This window comes from Trichechus manatus, unplaced genomic scaffold (genome assembly GCF_000243295.1).
Source record: "Trichechus manatus latirostris isolate Lorelei unplaced genomic scaffold, TriManLat1.0 scaffold00077, whole genome shotgun sequence".
Lineage (NCBI taxonomy): Eukaryota > Metazoa > Chordata > Mammalia > Sirenia > Trichechidae > Trichechus > Trichechus manatus.
This window is the reverse complement of record NW_004444013.1, coordinates 2,195,084-2,211,192: the sequence shown is the minus strand read 5'-3', so window position 1 is coordinate 2,211,192 and position 16,109 is coordinate 2,195,084. Positions and strand designations below refer to the sequence as shown.

At 50.5% G+C, this 16,109-nt stretch overlaps 1 protein-coding gene across 1 annotated transcript in view; it reads right to left on the bottom strand.

The window, feature by feature from the left end:
- The window catches only part of CLIP2 (CAP-Gly domain containing linker protein 2), an 84,056-nt gene extending 67,949 nt beyond the window's left edge, over window positions 1–16,107 (bottom strand). The window contains exon 1 of the mRNA XM_004380848.1: window positions 15,978–16,107. The gene's annotated coding sequence lies outside the window, so the exon portion shown is untranslated. The remainder of the gene's footprint in view (window positions 1–15,977) is intronic.
- Window positions 16,108–16,109: the final 2 nt, after the last annotated feature.

The following is a 16,109-nucleotide window of genomic DNA, read 5'->3' as shown; positions in this document are numbered from 1 at the left end:
TGACCTCTTCCCATGAATTACACATGTCCTTAATGGCATCTAGAATGGTGAATCTTTTCCAGAAGGTTTTCAATCTGCTTTGCCCAGATCCATGAGAAGAATCACTATCTATGGCAGCTACAGCCTTACGAAATGAATTTCTTAAATAGTAAGACTTGAAAGTCAAAATCACATGTTGTGTTAGCAGGCATGAACACAATATTAATCTCCTTGTACATCTCCATCAGAGCTCTTGGGTGACCAGGTGCCTTGTCAATGAGCAGTAATATTTTGAAAGGAATCTTTTTTTTCTGAGCAGTAGGTCTCAACAGTAGGCTTAAACATTCAGTAACCCATGTTGTAAACAGATGTGCTGTCATCCAGGCTTTGTTGTTCCATTTACACAGCACAGGCAGAGTACATTTAGCATAATTCTTCAAGCCCTAGGATTTTCAGAATGGTAAATGAGCATTGGCTTCAACTTAAAGTCACCAGCTGCATTAGCCCCTAACAATAGGGTCAGCCTGTCCTTTGAAGCGTTGAAGCCAGGAATTGACCTCTCTCTAGCTATGAAAGTCCTAGATGGCATCTTCTTCCAATACAAGGCTGTTTCATCTATACTGAAAATATGTTGTCTAATGTAGCCACCTTCATCAATTATCTGAGCTAGATCTTCTGGATAGCTTGCTGCAGCTTCTACATCAGCACTTGCTGCTTTCACCGTGCACTTTTATGTTAAAGAGATGGCTTCTTTCCTTAAACCTCATGAACCAACATCTTTTAGCTTCAAATTTTTCTTCTGCAGCTGTCTCACCTCTGTCAGCCTTCATAGAATTGAAGAGAATTCAGCTTTTGCTCTGGATTAGGCTTTGGCTTAAGAGAATGTTGTGATTGGTTTGATCGTCTATCCAGATCCCTAAAACTTTCTCCACATCAGCAATAAGGCTGTTTCACTTTCTTATCATTCGTGTGGTCACTGGAGTAGCACTTTTAAATTCCTTCAAGAACTTTGCCTTTGCATTCACAACTTGGCTAACTGTTTGGCACAACAGACCTAGCTTTCAGCCTATCTCAGCTTTTGACATGCCTTTCTCACTAAGCTTAATCATTTCTAGCTTTTGATTTAAAGTTGAGAATCGTGCAATTCTTCCTTTCACTTGAACACTTAGAGACCACTGTAAGGTTATTAACTGGCCTAATTTCAATATCATCACGTCTCAGGAAACAGGGAGGCCCGAGGAGAGGAAGAGAGACGGGGCAATGGCCAGTTAGTGGAGCAGTCAGAACACACACAACATTTACGGATTAAGTTCGCTGTCATATGGGAATTTGTGGTGCCCCAAAACAATTACCAGAGTAACTTCAAAGCTCACTAATCACAAATCACCACAGCAAATATAATAACAATGAAAAAATTTGAAATATTGCGAGAATTACCAAAATGTGGCAGATTACTAGTCTCACGGAGACTGGAGGAGCCCTCAAAACTATGGCTCCCTGACACTCTGTTAACCTAGAACTGAAACCATTTCCAAAGCCCACTCTTCAGACAAAGATTAAACAAGACTATAAAACAAAAAATAATACACGTGAGGACCGTGCTCCTTAGTTCAGTCAGATCTACGAGACCAAATGGGCAGCTCCTGTCCAAAAGCAGGATGAAAAGGCAAGAAGGGACACGGGGAACCCGGGGTGGAAAGAGGGAGTGTCCTGTCACATTGTGGGGACTGCAACCAATGTCACAAAACAATATGTGCATAAATTTTTAAATGAGAAAAAAAATGTGACAGAGAGACAGGAAGTGAGCACATGCTGTTGGAAAAACGCTGCCAACAGACTTGCTCAATGCAGGGTTGCCACAAACCTTCAATTTGTAGAAAATGCACTACCTGCGAAGCACAATAAAGCGAAGCGCAATAAAACAAGGACAGCGCCTGTGTCATATTAGCTCAAAAATATCTACTTAGCAAAGGCCCTCCTCCTCCCTGCACTGAGTTGGATACCCCACAGGAGCTAGTTCGTGCCCCAATACTACATTTGATGAACTGCCTGGAGTCACCTCCGTACAGGACAGAGAGAAGCAACTCAACATCCCACAGACTCACATCCTGCTCGAAACCCAAGCAATGAGCAGGTGCTTGCAAACCGTGGGTTCAATGAACAAAGAAACAAGTAATGAGCCCCCAGTCACTGGAGGTAATCAAGCACAGGCTGAGGCCCCCTCTCAGAGGTGCTCCTGCTCTAGCTAGCAAAACTGCTCTAAGAGACTCTCCTGAGCTTGTGCCAGGATCCCGAGACTGTCCCCTGAGCCCGGGCACAAGCTTGCCGCTGGCATCAACTCCAAGGAGCTGGGGACAGAGCACCAAACGTGGAGCCCAGAGACCTGGGTCTGAGAGGCAACTCCATCACTTATCAGCAAGTAACTGGGCCATGCATTCCCAACAGGAGTCCAGAATGGAACAAAAACTGGGTGAAAAAAAAGTTAAAGATTACAACGGTCTGTGGCCCTCCAAAGGCGCACAGTATGTAAGCAGATACACAGCATGTCTGTGGTATGAAAATGCCATGGGGTGGGCGGCAACTAGGGAAACTAATGTCCAAAATGGCTCCTTGTGGGTGCGCAATAATGGAAAAAAGGTTGAGAAACCAGCTCTGGACAATCATTGTACTCTCTGGCCTTTCCTGCATTCATCCACTATGTGGGGTGACAACGGAACCCACCCGCCTGGGGTACGCTGAGACTTACATGAGAGTCTGCCTAAAATGCTCCTAACGCTGTACTGCCACAGAACACTCCCCCGCATCATGTGACTACTGCTACTTTCAATAACACCTGAGCAGGGACCCACTGAGCACCCCCACCCCAATCCAGGGTTGATGCCCCCACCCCACTGCCCCAGGGGGAGGGGGATCCAATGTCTAAGTCAATCTCCACTTTACGGGGAAGACACTGTATCAGAAAGGTCATAGGAGAGGTTTTGCTTCTTCACTGCGGTTGACTCAGGACCTGTGCCGGGTATACTTGGGTTGGGGCTGGGGTCTGGGAAAGACCCAGTCCTCCTCAGTTGAGTTGCTCCAGGCTACAGGAGTGTCTTAGGCTTGGTTCTCGAGAGAAGCAAAATCAGTAAAGTGTATAAATATATACAAAGAGAGACTTACATCAAAGAAAGAGCTCACACAATTGTAGAGGCTGGAACGTCCCAAGTCCGTGGATTAGGATAGAGGCTTCTCCCGATTCACACAGCTGCAGGGGCTGGCGAACCCAAGATCGGCAGACTGGAAAGCAGGACTCCGCTCACAGGCTGCGAAGATCGACGAATCCCAGGATCAGCAGATAAGCTGACAGCTGAAGTCCCAAGAACCGGAGGTCAGATAAACAGGATGCAGCCTCAGGATCCAGAGCGAGCAAAAAGCCAGAACGTCTGCTTATATTCATATGCAAGCCACATCCCCAAAGAAAACTCCCTTTCAACTGACTGGCTACTCACAGCATACTCAATCATGGGAGAGATCACATATGACACTGAAAATCATAGCCCAGCCAAGTTGACACACAATCTTGACCATCACAGTCTACCCCTTGTCAACTTGCCACATGTACACAGCTCCTTAAACCATAATCTCTGAATAAAGAAAATTATAAAGTCAAACTTGCACCTAACACGATACAACTAATACGTGTACAATCAAAAACGCACTACCTCATTTACATCTTATACTTTGTAAGTGAAGGAAACAAAAATATTTGATGCACACATACAAAGCAGAAATACTCATAACAATTACAGTCCCCATTTCTGCAATTGGTCACATGGCCATAACTGGTATTTAGAACTACCTTTTTCCACCACCCATTCCATATTCCCTTTGCCCTCAGCAAGCACCTTGGCTGGTCATGGTTCTTTGCCTAGTTGGGTGACCCAAACCTTCATTCCTGAAGGGGCTGGGTCATTAGTAGTCATGTTATAATTGGGTTCCTGAGTTTTCCATTGACTTGAATCACAGGGCATGGTAGGACAAAGAGACGCCCTAAGGGATCTCCTGCATTCCAGACATACTCTTCTTTACTTCCATTAAGTAGTATCAATCCCATTTCCTCTTGGTAATCACGATCAATCACACCAGCCAGTATGGTAAGTCCTTTCATTGCCTGTTGATCCAGAGGCATAAGGAGCCCAAAGTGGCCAGGTGGCATTCTTAGCTTCCAGTTCAATGGAATCAGTGATGTGCCTCCAGGTGGGAGCATTGGAACTAAGACCTCTAGACCTGCAGAGCATAAGGCTGCAGGGACAGGAAGCAAAAACCCTGCAAGTGGGTCACTAGGGGTAATAGTGGTGCCACTCCCATTTCCACCCCTTGATTCCTGGACCCATGAATACTGGCTATGGGAGAAACTGCACCATATATTGGACACTGGTTTAGAGCATATACAGCCTCCTGGAGAACACTGCCCCAACCCTGCAAGGTACTGCCACCTAGCTGGCACCGTAATTGTGTCTTTAGAAGGCCATTCCATCCTTCTATCAAGCCAGCTGCTTCAGGATGATGGGAAACCTTGCAAGACCAGTGAATTCCATGAGCATGGGCCCACTGCCGCACTTGATTTGCTGTGAAGTGAGTCCCCTGATCTGAGGCAATGCTGTGCGGGACACTATGACGGTGGATAAAGCATTCTGTAAGTCCACGGATGGTAGTTTTGGCAGAAGCACTGCGTGCAGTGAAGGCAAATCCATATCCAGAGTAAGTGTCTATTCCAGTAAGGACAAAACACTGCCCTTTCCATGATGGAAGTGGTCCAATGTAATCAACTTGCCACCAGGGCGGGGACTGATCACCTCGAGGAATGGTGCCATTATCAGGGACTCATTGTTGGTCTCTGCTGCTGGCAGACTGGGCACTCAGCAGTGGCTGTAGCCAAGTCAGCCTTGGTGAGTGGAAGTCCATGTTGCTGGGCTCATGCATAACCTCCATCCCTGCCACCGTGGCCACTTTGTTCATGAGCCCATTGAGTGACGACAGGAGTAGCTGCGGAAAGAGGATGAGTGGATTCCACAGAACACATCATCCTATCCACTTGATCGTTAAAATCATCCTCTGCTGAGGTCACCTTTTGGTGAGCATTCACATGAGACACAAATATCTTCACTTTTTTGGCCCATTCAGAGAGGTCTATCCACATACCTCTTCCCCATAAATCCTCGTCTCCAATTTTCCAATCATGGTCCTTCCAAGTCCCTGACCATCCAGCCAAACCAGTGGCCACAACCCATGAATCAGTATATAATCACACATCTGGCCATTTCTTCTTCCAAGCAAAGTGAACAACCAGGTGCGCTGCTCGAAGTTCCGCCCATTGAGAGGATTTCCCTTCACCACTGTCCTTCAGGGAGGTCCCAGAAAGGGGCTGTAGTGCTGTTGCTATCCACTTTTGAGTGGTGCCTGCATATGAAGCAGAACCATCTGTAAACCAGGCCCAAGTTTTTTCTTCTTCAGTCGACTAATCATAAGGAACTCCCCATGAGGCCACAGGTGCAGACTAGGAGACAGGAGGTAATGTGACAGGAGTGGAGACCACAGGCATTTGGGCCACTTCCTCATGCAACTTACTTGTGCCTTCAGGTCCTCCTAGGGCCCGATCTCATATATACCACTTCCATTTAATGATGCAGTGCTGCTGTGCATATCCAACTTTATGACTCTGTGGGTTACACAACACCCAGTTCATGATGGGCACTTCAGGCCGCATGGTGACTTGGTGTCCCATGGTTAAGCGTTCAATCTCTACTAAGGCCCAGTAACAAGCCAAAAGCTGTTCCTCAAAAGGAGAGTACTTATCTGCAGAGAGGATGGTAGAGCTTTGCTCCCAAATCCTAAGGGTCTGCACTGTGATTTACCAATAGGGGCCTGCCAAAGACTCCAAACAGCATCTCTATCTCCCACTGACACTTCAAGCACCATCAGATCAGCCAGATCATATGGCCCCAATGGCAGAGCGGCTTGCACAGCAGCCTGAACCTGTTGCAGAGCCTTCTCTTGTTCTGGACCCCACTCAAAACTAGCAGCTTTTCGAGTCACTTGAGAAACAGGCTGGAGCAGCACACCCAAATGAGGAATATGTTGTCTCCAAAATCCAGAGCCCCACTAGGCGTTATGCCTCCTCTTTAGTTGTGGAAACAGCCAGATGCAATAACTTATCCTTCACTTTAGAAGGAATGTCTCGACATGCCCCACACCAGTGGATTCCTAAAAATTTCACTGAGGGGGAAGGTGCCTGAATTTTTGTGGGATTAATTTCCACCCTCTAGCACGCAAATGTTTTACCAATAAGCCCAGAGTCATTAACACTTCTTCCTCACTAGGTCCAGTCAGCATAATGTCATCACTGTAATGGATCAGTGTGACATCTTGTGGAACGGAAAGGCAATCAAGGTCCCTGTGGACTAAATTATGACATAGGGCTGGAGAGTTGATAGCAGCCCTGAGGTAGGCAAGTGAAGGTGTATTGCTAGCCTTGTCAGCTGAAGCAAACTGCTTCTGGTGGTCCTTTGAAACAGGTATGGAGAAAAAGGCATTAGCCAGATCAACAGCTGCATACCAGGTACCAGGAGATGTATTAATTTGCTCAAGCAATGAAACTACATCTGGAACAGCAGCTGCAACTGGAGTCACCACCTGGTTAAGTTTTCAATAATCTACTGTCATTTTCCAAGATTCATGTGCTTTTTGCACAGGACAAACAGGCGACAAGTTGAATGGGGATGTAGTGGGAATCACCACCCCTGCATCCTTCAAGTCCTTGATGTCGGCAGTAATCTCTGCAATCCCTGCAGGAATGTGGTATTGCTTTTGGTTTACTATTTTCCTAGGTAGGGGCAGTTCTAATGGCTTCCACTTGGCTTTTCCTACCGTAATCGCTTTTACTCTATTTGTCAGGGATCCAATGTGGGGGTTCTACCAGTTGCTGAGTGTATCTATTCCAATTATGCATTCTGGAACTGGGTAAATCACTACAGGATGGGTTCGGGGATCCACTGGACCTACTGTGAGGTGGACATGAGCCAAGACTCCATTAATAACCTGACCTCCATATGCCCCTACTCTGACTGGTGGGCCACAGTGACATTTTGGGTCTCCTGGAATTAGTGTCAGTTCAGAGCCAGTAGCCAGTAATCCCTGAAAAGTCTGATTATTTCCTTTTCCCCCATGAACAGTCACTCTTGTAAAAGGCCGTAGATCCCTTTGGGGAAGGCTGGGAGAAAGATTAACAGTAAAAATTTTTGGCAGTGTATTGGAGTCATTTCTCAAGGGGACCAGGCCTCCCCTTCAATCAAGTGGTTGTGGGTCTTCAAACTCACTCAAATTTGGGAACTGACTGAGGGACCATGACTCTCTGTTCTGGCAATTCCAGTTAGACTGCTGTTTACCTGAGCTAGAATTCATCCGTTTGTACAGATTAAGTAAATATTTAGTAGATTTCCTATCTATTTCACTCCTAGGGACACCATGACTAAGTAGCCAATGCCCTAAGTCTGTATGAGTCAGACTATTCTGACTACTGCTTTGACTCTGCTGTTCATTATTGTAACCACGTCCACCTTGTCTTTGTCGATTGAGTGCAGCCACTTGGCCCCTACTACCACAGGGTCCTATCAGCCCCATTGTAGTTAGGTGTCTTAATTTAGTTAGGGCAGTTCCCACTGTCAAATCTGACTTACATAAAATAGCAATCACAGCAGTTTTCAAGGATGCTGGAGGTCTCTTCACAAATTTGCTCCTCATAGTTGTGGTAAAAGGTGTGTCCTCTGGGCACTCCATGTGTGGGTCTGTAGGTCTAACCTGATAAATCCACTTTAGCATACAATCTCCCTAAGCCTTTGGACTCCTTCTTCTACAGTACATCAAGGCAGGTCTGGTACTTCAACTTGATTAGTGTAGGCCATCTCGTAATCCATGCTACAGCAGCCCAACCAAATAAACTATTAGATCCTTTCCTAACTTCTCAAGCTGAAACAATGAACAATCTGTGCTTAGTGGACCCGTATCAATAAACTCAGATTGATCCATCTTTATGTTCCTTGCATCATTATCCCATACACTTAATAGCCCTGCCCACACATATTCCCCAGGTTTCTGTTTGTACATATTAGAAAAGTCAAACAGTTCTTCTGGAGTGTAGCATACCTCCTCCTGGGTCACACTTTGTACTTCACCTTTTGGGGCTCGCTGGGACTTAAGTCTATTTATAGGTCTAGAAGCCAGAATTGGTAGTGTGGAATTGTTTTGAGAACACTCAGCACTGTCTTGTAAACCATCTGCCTCAGGCGATGCCCGAGGCAATGACTCACAAGAAGTCATTGAGGCAAGGGCTCTTTAGAGGCAGCTGGACTAGGGCTAATCTCATTAGATGGGAGTGGAGCAGCTAATGGTTTTATTGGGCAGAGCGGCTTAGCAGACAATCATGAAGTAATGTCTTCAGATGGGACTGGTTCTGCTGGCAGGAGTGATTCAACGGAACTTAGGGGCTCCATGTCCCAAGCTTCCTGATTATCTGCCCATACATCCTCATCCCAAGTTTCAGGATCCCATTTCTTCCCAGTCAGTGCTCTTACTTTAACTTCAGACACTTCTCGAGGTTGGCAATTGAACTTGTGTTGTAATTCAGCCACTCTTACAAAAAGACTCTGGGTTTGATTTTCGGCAATTTCAGCTCTGTTACTACAAGAAATAAGGCTTTCTTTCAAAGCACAAGTGGAAGCCTTGAGGTCATTTACACAGCACTTTAGCTTTGACTCTGAAGCTCTGAGTGCATCTCTTTCTTTCACCAGTTTGTCTAGTGAAAGTAGGACCAGCTAACCAGCTTCCTTACAGTTCTCATTCTGACAAAACTGTAGAAGGATATCTCACGTGTGTTCACCCCAAGCCTCACCTTTCACCAATACCTGATATACTGGTGGTGATATTTTGCATATTTATATCGCCACCTCACGCTATGGATTAGCAGTGCCCTCTTTAATGCTGGAAGCAGAGTCATCAACATCTTTAAGACTAACCAGACTTGAGAACCAACTTAGAAAACTCATCCTTACAATTTTGCTTCTCTAGAACCACTGTCAGTAACAAATGTCTTAGGCTGGGTTCTCTAGTGAAGCAAAACCAGTAAAGTGTACAAATATACACAGAGAGAGATTTATATCAAAGAAACAGTTCATGCGATTGTAGAGGCTGGAATGTCCCAAGTCCATGGATTAGGATAGAGGCTTCTCCCGATTCACACAGCCGCAGGGGCTGGCGAACCCAAGAACCGCAGGTTGGAAAGCAGGACTCTGCTCACAGGCTGTGAAGATCAACCAATCCCAGGATCGGCAGATAAGCTGACAGCTGAAGTCCCAAGAACTGGAGGTCAGACAAACAGGAGGCGGCCACAGGATCCAGAGTGAGCAAAAAGCCAGAACGTCTGCTTGTATTCAGATGTAGGCCACACCCCCAAGGAAACTCCCTTTCAACTGACTGGCTACTCATAGCGTATTCAATCATGGGAGTGATCACATATAAACACTGAGAATGATGACCCAGCCAAGCTGACACACGATCTTAACCATCACAGAAGCCACACACTGTAACGTTTACTGTGTACCAGGTACCAGGGACCATTCTAAGTGCTCTATATTCTATAATATATATATTATTTTCACTGGGCTTAGAAATATTAGCTGATTTGATTCTCACAACAACCTTAAGAGGAAGATACTATTACTAGCTCCATTTCACTAATGGGGAAACTGAGGCATGGGGTGGGCAAGTTGCTAATCAACAACAGAGCCAGATTTGAACTTAGGCCCTCTAGTCAAAGAGTCTGTGCTCTTAACCATTTCCTTCATTCCTCAAAACCAAGACTAACTCCCCTCTGATGCGGGCCCAAGGACAAAGATTTAGGCAAGAGGTCAGGAGGCCAAAGCTGACTGGTAGATACCAGGGGTTGGTGGGAGGGGAAGAGGGGGGCTATAGTTTAACAGGCACTGAGTATCTGTCACGGGGGATGAAAAAAATTGGAAACAGGTAGTGGTGCTGATTGCACAACATGGTGAACGTGACTACTGTCACTGAATTGTACATGTAAACATGGTGCAAATGGCAAAAAAAAGAAAAAAGAGCTTAAAAGAAAAAAGAGCTCAGGTAGCCGCCGCACCGCCCCCAGTGCCAGGCAGTCTTCAGCACCTTGGCCAGCTGACTGTGGCCCTGCCAGCCTCTGCACTGTTTCTTGGCCACCCTCCCGCCCCTGCGTTCCAGCCTCCCTGAATGCTGGCTTGCTCCTGGAGACACTCCCCACTGGTACCCCATTCCTTGTTCCATCTGCAATGCCTTCGCCCCTCTTCTACCCCTTAGCAAACCCCCTCTCAGAACTCGGTCAAGATCTGAGGCACCGCCACCTCCCAGAACCTTTCCCATCAGCCCTGGCTGAGGGGGTGCACCCATAGCTCTCTACACCCCCTGTATCATAGCCTCCCCATGTGTGGGGGCCGCGAGAGGGGCTTCTCAGGGGCAGGGTCTCACTCCTGTCTTCTTGGGTGCTCACCCACCTCTGACCACCTACATCCCTGAGTGGCGCAAACAGTTTGTGCTCTTCTACTAACCTAAAGGTTGGCGGTTCAATCTACCCAGTGCACCAGAGAAGAAAGGCCTGGTGATCTGTTTCCATGAAGATTACAGCCGAGAAAACCCTCTGGAGCAGTTCTACTCTGTAACACATGGGGTCTGACTCTTGGTTTCTGATCAAGGAGATGGCTAAACCCTTCGCAGAAGAGCCTAGCTATGGAGCCCAGCCCTTGGTTCCCTGCAGGCAGCTACCAGCAACGACCCTAGGGGAGGATCGAGGCACCATTGTCTGTCCCGCCAAGACCCTGCTGCTGGGCCCCTCCCTGACACTTCAATGTCATACACAGCACAGGCTTAGACAAAGTGAGGTGATAATGCAAAGCCACGTCACACTCATATTCCCCCTGGATCTGCCTGCTAGAAACCTCGGAGTCTTTGACTGATGAAAGGTACAAAAGTCCTCTCTGGCTTCGTCTGATTTTGCTACCCTTGGTTTCCTCTTGCCCCAATTTTCTCATTTACTTTTAATCTTGCTATACTGCGTTTATCTCTGTAAATCTCAAGTCCTTTCTGCAATCCGATAAAGAACAAACAAAACCCTTTCAGATGCCTTTTCTCCTGGCTTCTGGGTTCCCTGTGCCAGCACAGCCCCAGTCTCAAAGCAAGCCAAGTGAATGATGAACAGATAAATGGACATACATGGGGAGCAGTCTACGTCAGAAACAACCTGAGCAGAAGGGCACGAGGTAGCAAAAAATTCAGACACCAAACGTCACTCACTCCCTGGTGGTGACCCTCGCAGGGACTGAAAACCAGGTGCCCACCTTCCCATGGTGGGGCCCCCCCGGACGCTCTACTCCCTGACCGCCCAAACTTCTGCACTGCTCTCCCTCTGCACCCCTCAGGAACGCCCTCCCCACCTGCCCCAAACCCACCCATCCTTAAGGACATAGGCCAGGCCCTATTCCTCCAGGAAGCCTGCTCCACCACTCCACCCACCCAGTGCCCTCCTCCCCTGAGCAGCCCTTAAAGTTGACGGCAATGACCCTAGTCACCAGGGAGGTATGTCTTCTACTCCAGCCTTGAGATGTTTCTACAAGTGCTGCCATTATTTACGTTTTCAGGCAGGGGGCTAATGACTTCCCAATTCACTAAAAGGTTCTTGAAGGCAGGTCTAAATCTACAGCTCACAGTGTTACCCACACACCGTGGAGCTGGTTTCCACCAGCCATCACCCAAACCCCAACCTCAACGCTACTGCATGTTGAGGGGGATCCAGGGAGGACATGGGGCCTGAATGGGCCAAGCTGGGCTGCAAGCAGGAGCTGGCCAGCCCTGGACACCCCCGAGCAAGGCCTCCATAGGTAGGGAAGGCTGGAAAACCAGGCACTTCCTTGAGCCTCTCATTGCAAAGAGACCAAAGGGCAAAGAAGGGAAGTGAATCAGGAGCTGATTAGTCAAAGACACTCCTTCCAGGGATGGAGCAAGAGATGGAAACCCCTTAGTGGAAAGGCCCTAAATTTATGTCTTGTTAATAAAAACCACCCTGGGAAGCACTGCTTTCTACTCAGAAGGGCAACATTTCATTAACATTCTGAAGCGCTTCCTCTAGAAACATGCGTTCTGTGTTACTGCTTCTGTCTCAAAGACTCTGGCAGCACAAGTGAGAGGAGTGTGATGGGGGTGGTGGGACGGGCTGGGGAGGTAGGCGGCACAGCTCTGGAGGGAAAGAGCCTCCTCTGCCCCCAAATCAGGGCTGAGGCCAGCGGGTGGGCAGCCACTGCCATCCCATCTGTCCCCCCCTCCCACCCTGACCAGGTTAGCACATTCAGGTTCTCCCAACAAATCACGGTACGAAGGGGTGAAGAGCTACATGCCTGGACATCGCTGCTCGCTGGCCATGGGTCTGCCTCCCCCTTCAGATAGCGAACTCCCAAGGACAGCGATGCCCAATCAGCCCAGCACCGCACCACGCACCCTAAATGCAGCTGACCAATCATACCAGCTGCGCCCAGCACTGCCTCCCACTCACGCCCTCTTAGGAGCCCTCCCCTTCCACAGCCTTAGAGGTCACGCAGTCTGCCCCCACCAGCGGGTGGGACAGGGTGGGGGCCCTCACTCAGGCTGGACCATCCTCCTCTCTCTCTGGAAATTGGGCCTTGGGACCCCGAAACTGAGGGCAGCCCCACTGCAAGGGGACTCAAGCTGAAGCCACCATCGGGGGCGGCCACACTGACAATCCAGAGAGAGCCAGCCTACAGGGAGACAGGAATGGGGCAGACACTGGAAGAGGTGAGAAAACCCAACCGCAATCCAGAGAGGAAAACTGGACGACAGGCTACCTGCGGGCTCCCCAGGTCCTGGCTGGTGCCTGCAACTGTCTGCTGCACAAGTTCCCCGCTCCCTGCCCTGAACTCCCTTCACTTAGCCCAACTGGAGGTTCTGTTCCCGGCAACAAAGTAATCCCAGAGATGTGGGATCAGCTACCCCTCTGCCCCGCCCACTACTCACAGTAAAATGGGGAATGGGTGTTAGGGAGGCGTGTCTGGGGATGACCAGTGTGGGCGATGGGGAGAGCCCAGGGGGCCGGGCCCCAAACCAGACAGCGTGAATGGGGTGGAGGTGTCTGAGGACACGACCGAAAGTGAGCTTTAGGGAAATAAACCTGGTAGGTTAGGTGGGTGGGTTGGGGTGGCAGAAGGGGCATACCTCCCAGGCACACAGCACAAACAGGCAGAGAACAACACAACTACCTCTTTGCACCTCGATTTCCTTACTGTAAAATGTAGGCAATGTTATCAAAACAGGCATGATACATACATTTAAGTGCTCAGAACAATTCCTGGCCGAGCAAGCACTCAGTCAATGTTATTCTTCTTCTTTTTCTTTTAAACCTGCATAAAGGCCAAAGTTCTCCCCAAAAAATCACCAGGCAGGGAAGCAGGGAGAGTCAAGAACGCAGCTCCCCACCTCTGGGCATGGGAGCAGGGCAGAGCAGATGGCATCAGGAGAACAGGGTCAACCTTTAGAGGGGCAGGGCCAGGGAAGGGAGGCCAGGATGAAGCCAGCCCCCATAGCGGGCAGCAGGGACAGCTGGGGCTGTGGGGATGGCGGCTTTCCCATTGCTGCCGAGGGAAGCCAGACCAGGGCAGAAGGGGCAGCCCACAGCAAAGGTCACAGTGAGGCAGGGGACAGCAGGGCCTGGGGCAGGGCTGGCTGAAGATGGACAAACAGCCTGGGGAGGGAATGAGCATCCTATCATCCGAGGTGTGTGAACGAGGGCCACTCGGTGGTGCAGCAGCGATGACGCTTACAGGCAATCACTCTGGGCCAGGCACAGTTCACACACATCAACACATTCACCCATTTAACCCTATCAACCCTAAAGGTAGATACTATTTCCACTTGCTGTTGAGTCGATTCCACTCACAGCAACCCCACGCATATCAAAGTAGAACTATGTTCCATAAGGTTTTCAATGGCTGACTCTTCAGAAGTAGACAGCCAGGCCCTTCTTCTGAGGCACCTGTAGGTGGACTTGAACCTCCAACCTTTTGGTTAGCAGCTGAGCCATTAACCACTTGCACTACCCAGAGATACCATTAATATCCTAATTTTATAGATGGGGAATTTCAGACAGAGAGGTGTAGTGACTTGCCTGAGGTCACACAGCTAGTAAGCGGCAGAGCTGGAATTTGAACCCAGGCTGTCAGGGCTAGCACTAGTACTCTTCACCATCACGATGGACAGCAAATGCTAGAAAGGAATGGGGGCCCCTGTAAGCAGATCCTTCATCTGGGGGCTTTGGGATCTGCAGGCAGTACCGCAGGCTCCACCCTCCCAGCCTGCTGGGTGCCGAGAGCGTGGGGGCTGCAGGTGCCCCTTGGTGCTCTTCTGCCTTCGAAGCTCCTCTCCATCCCCCTCCTCCTCCTGGAGTCTGCCCCCCAACATCTCTTCCAGCCCAGGCAGTGCAGCTGACAATGCATCCTGTGCTCCCAGCAGTAGGCACCTACTGTATACAGCGGATGTGTGAGTGGCTCCACTTAGCAAAATAGGAGGAACTGACAATCCCTTCACTCAGCAGGATTCTAATATAAACCCCGTGCCCGGTTACCCAGGAGCCCGCCTCTCTTCCCGACTCCAAGCCTTTGCCCATGCTGTTGCCCTGCCTGAAGCCACCTTTGACACCCTGGCTCTGCAAAGCTTCCTATTTACCCCGTCCTCAGAGGTCCCTCGTCTGTGCTCCCACCTCCTCCACCGTTTCACTCCCCTGACTTCGAAGCCAGGCTGGGCTCCACGTCCCTCCTGTGACCTGCCAGGCAGGGCCAGGACCAGGTGACAGCAACTGGGGGGATGAATGAAAGGCTCGTTGTTTACATTTACAACCAGTGGGGGGGGGGAAGGCCAGCCGGGTGCGCACCCGTGAGGCAACCCACGTGGTGCTCCCTCACCCTCCTCCGCCTCTGCCCACAGCCTTAGGCCAGCCCCACACCCACTAGCCTTCTTGGGGAAGGGGACGTCTTACAAGGGTGAAGGCCATCCCTTTGTCGGGACTCCCATTTCTCACCCAAATGGGAGCACAAGGGTCTTAGAGATTAAAGGACACACTACTAGTTCTGTCACTCTCTCAGAATCCCTATTTGTCCGTCCTTCCCAAGGTATGGCTGCGGCCTGCGTGGAACTGCCCAGTGGGCACCCGCCTGGCCCAGGCCCCGCCTGAAGGGCCACACGGGTGGGCCCTGGAGGCCCAGGAAGCATCCTCAGCGGCCGGCCCCTCCCTGTGAGAAGACAGAAAATCTGCTGCCTCACCAGCCATCAGCACTAGCCTGGGGGGTGGGGGCGTGTGCGTGAAGGCGCCCCGCCCGGCCCCACCCCTCCCCACCACGCACTACAACCAAGTTTTGCAAAGGGCATGGCCAGGCGACCCCAGCCGGTGGATGGTGCTCCTGGTTCTCACGACCTCCAGTCTGCAGAGAGGCTGCGTGACCGCGCCCACCAGCCTGTGCCCCACGGCCGCGAGCCCAGAGCGCCCCGTGGCGCGCCCAGCCGCTTGCGCTGCCTTCGGGAGGAGAACGGGCGGCGCCCCAGCAGATGGGCCGGACACCGGTCTGTGGGTGGGGGCGCCGACGGAGCTGGCGATGCCTCCATCAAGGGGTCCTGCAGGCCAGGTAGCGGCCCCCAGCCCCCAGCAGCGCTCCTCCTCGCCTGCAGGCGGCAGGGAACTGGGGGTGCATCCACGGCCAGCGCCGCTCACGGCCACCGGGCACCCGACCTTCCGCCTCTCCTCACGCGCGACACTGCCACCGGCCGGCACTGCCCCTAGCCAGGCCGGGGCTGCGCACTCCCGCCTCGCCCCTCCTTTGTTGCCGGCGAGCCCCCTCCCTCGGGTCTCGGCCGGCTCCTACCTTCGCTCCGCCGGCCTCAGGCGAGGCGGCGCGAGGCCTGGCGCCCGGCCTCCTCGCTGTTCCGCCCGGGAACCAGGGGCGAGGATACTGCGGCCCCTCCCTGCGCCGCGCCGCCACCCGGCTGCAGCCCCT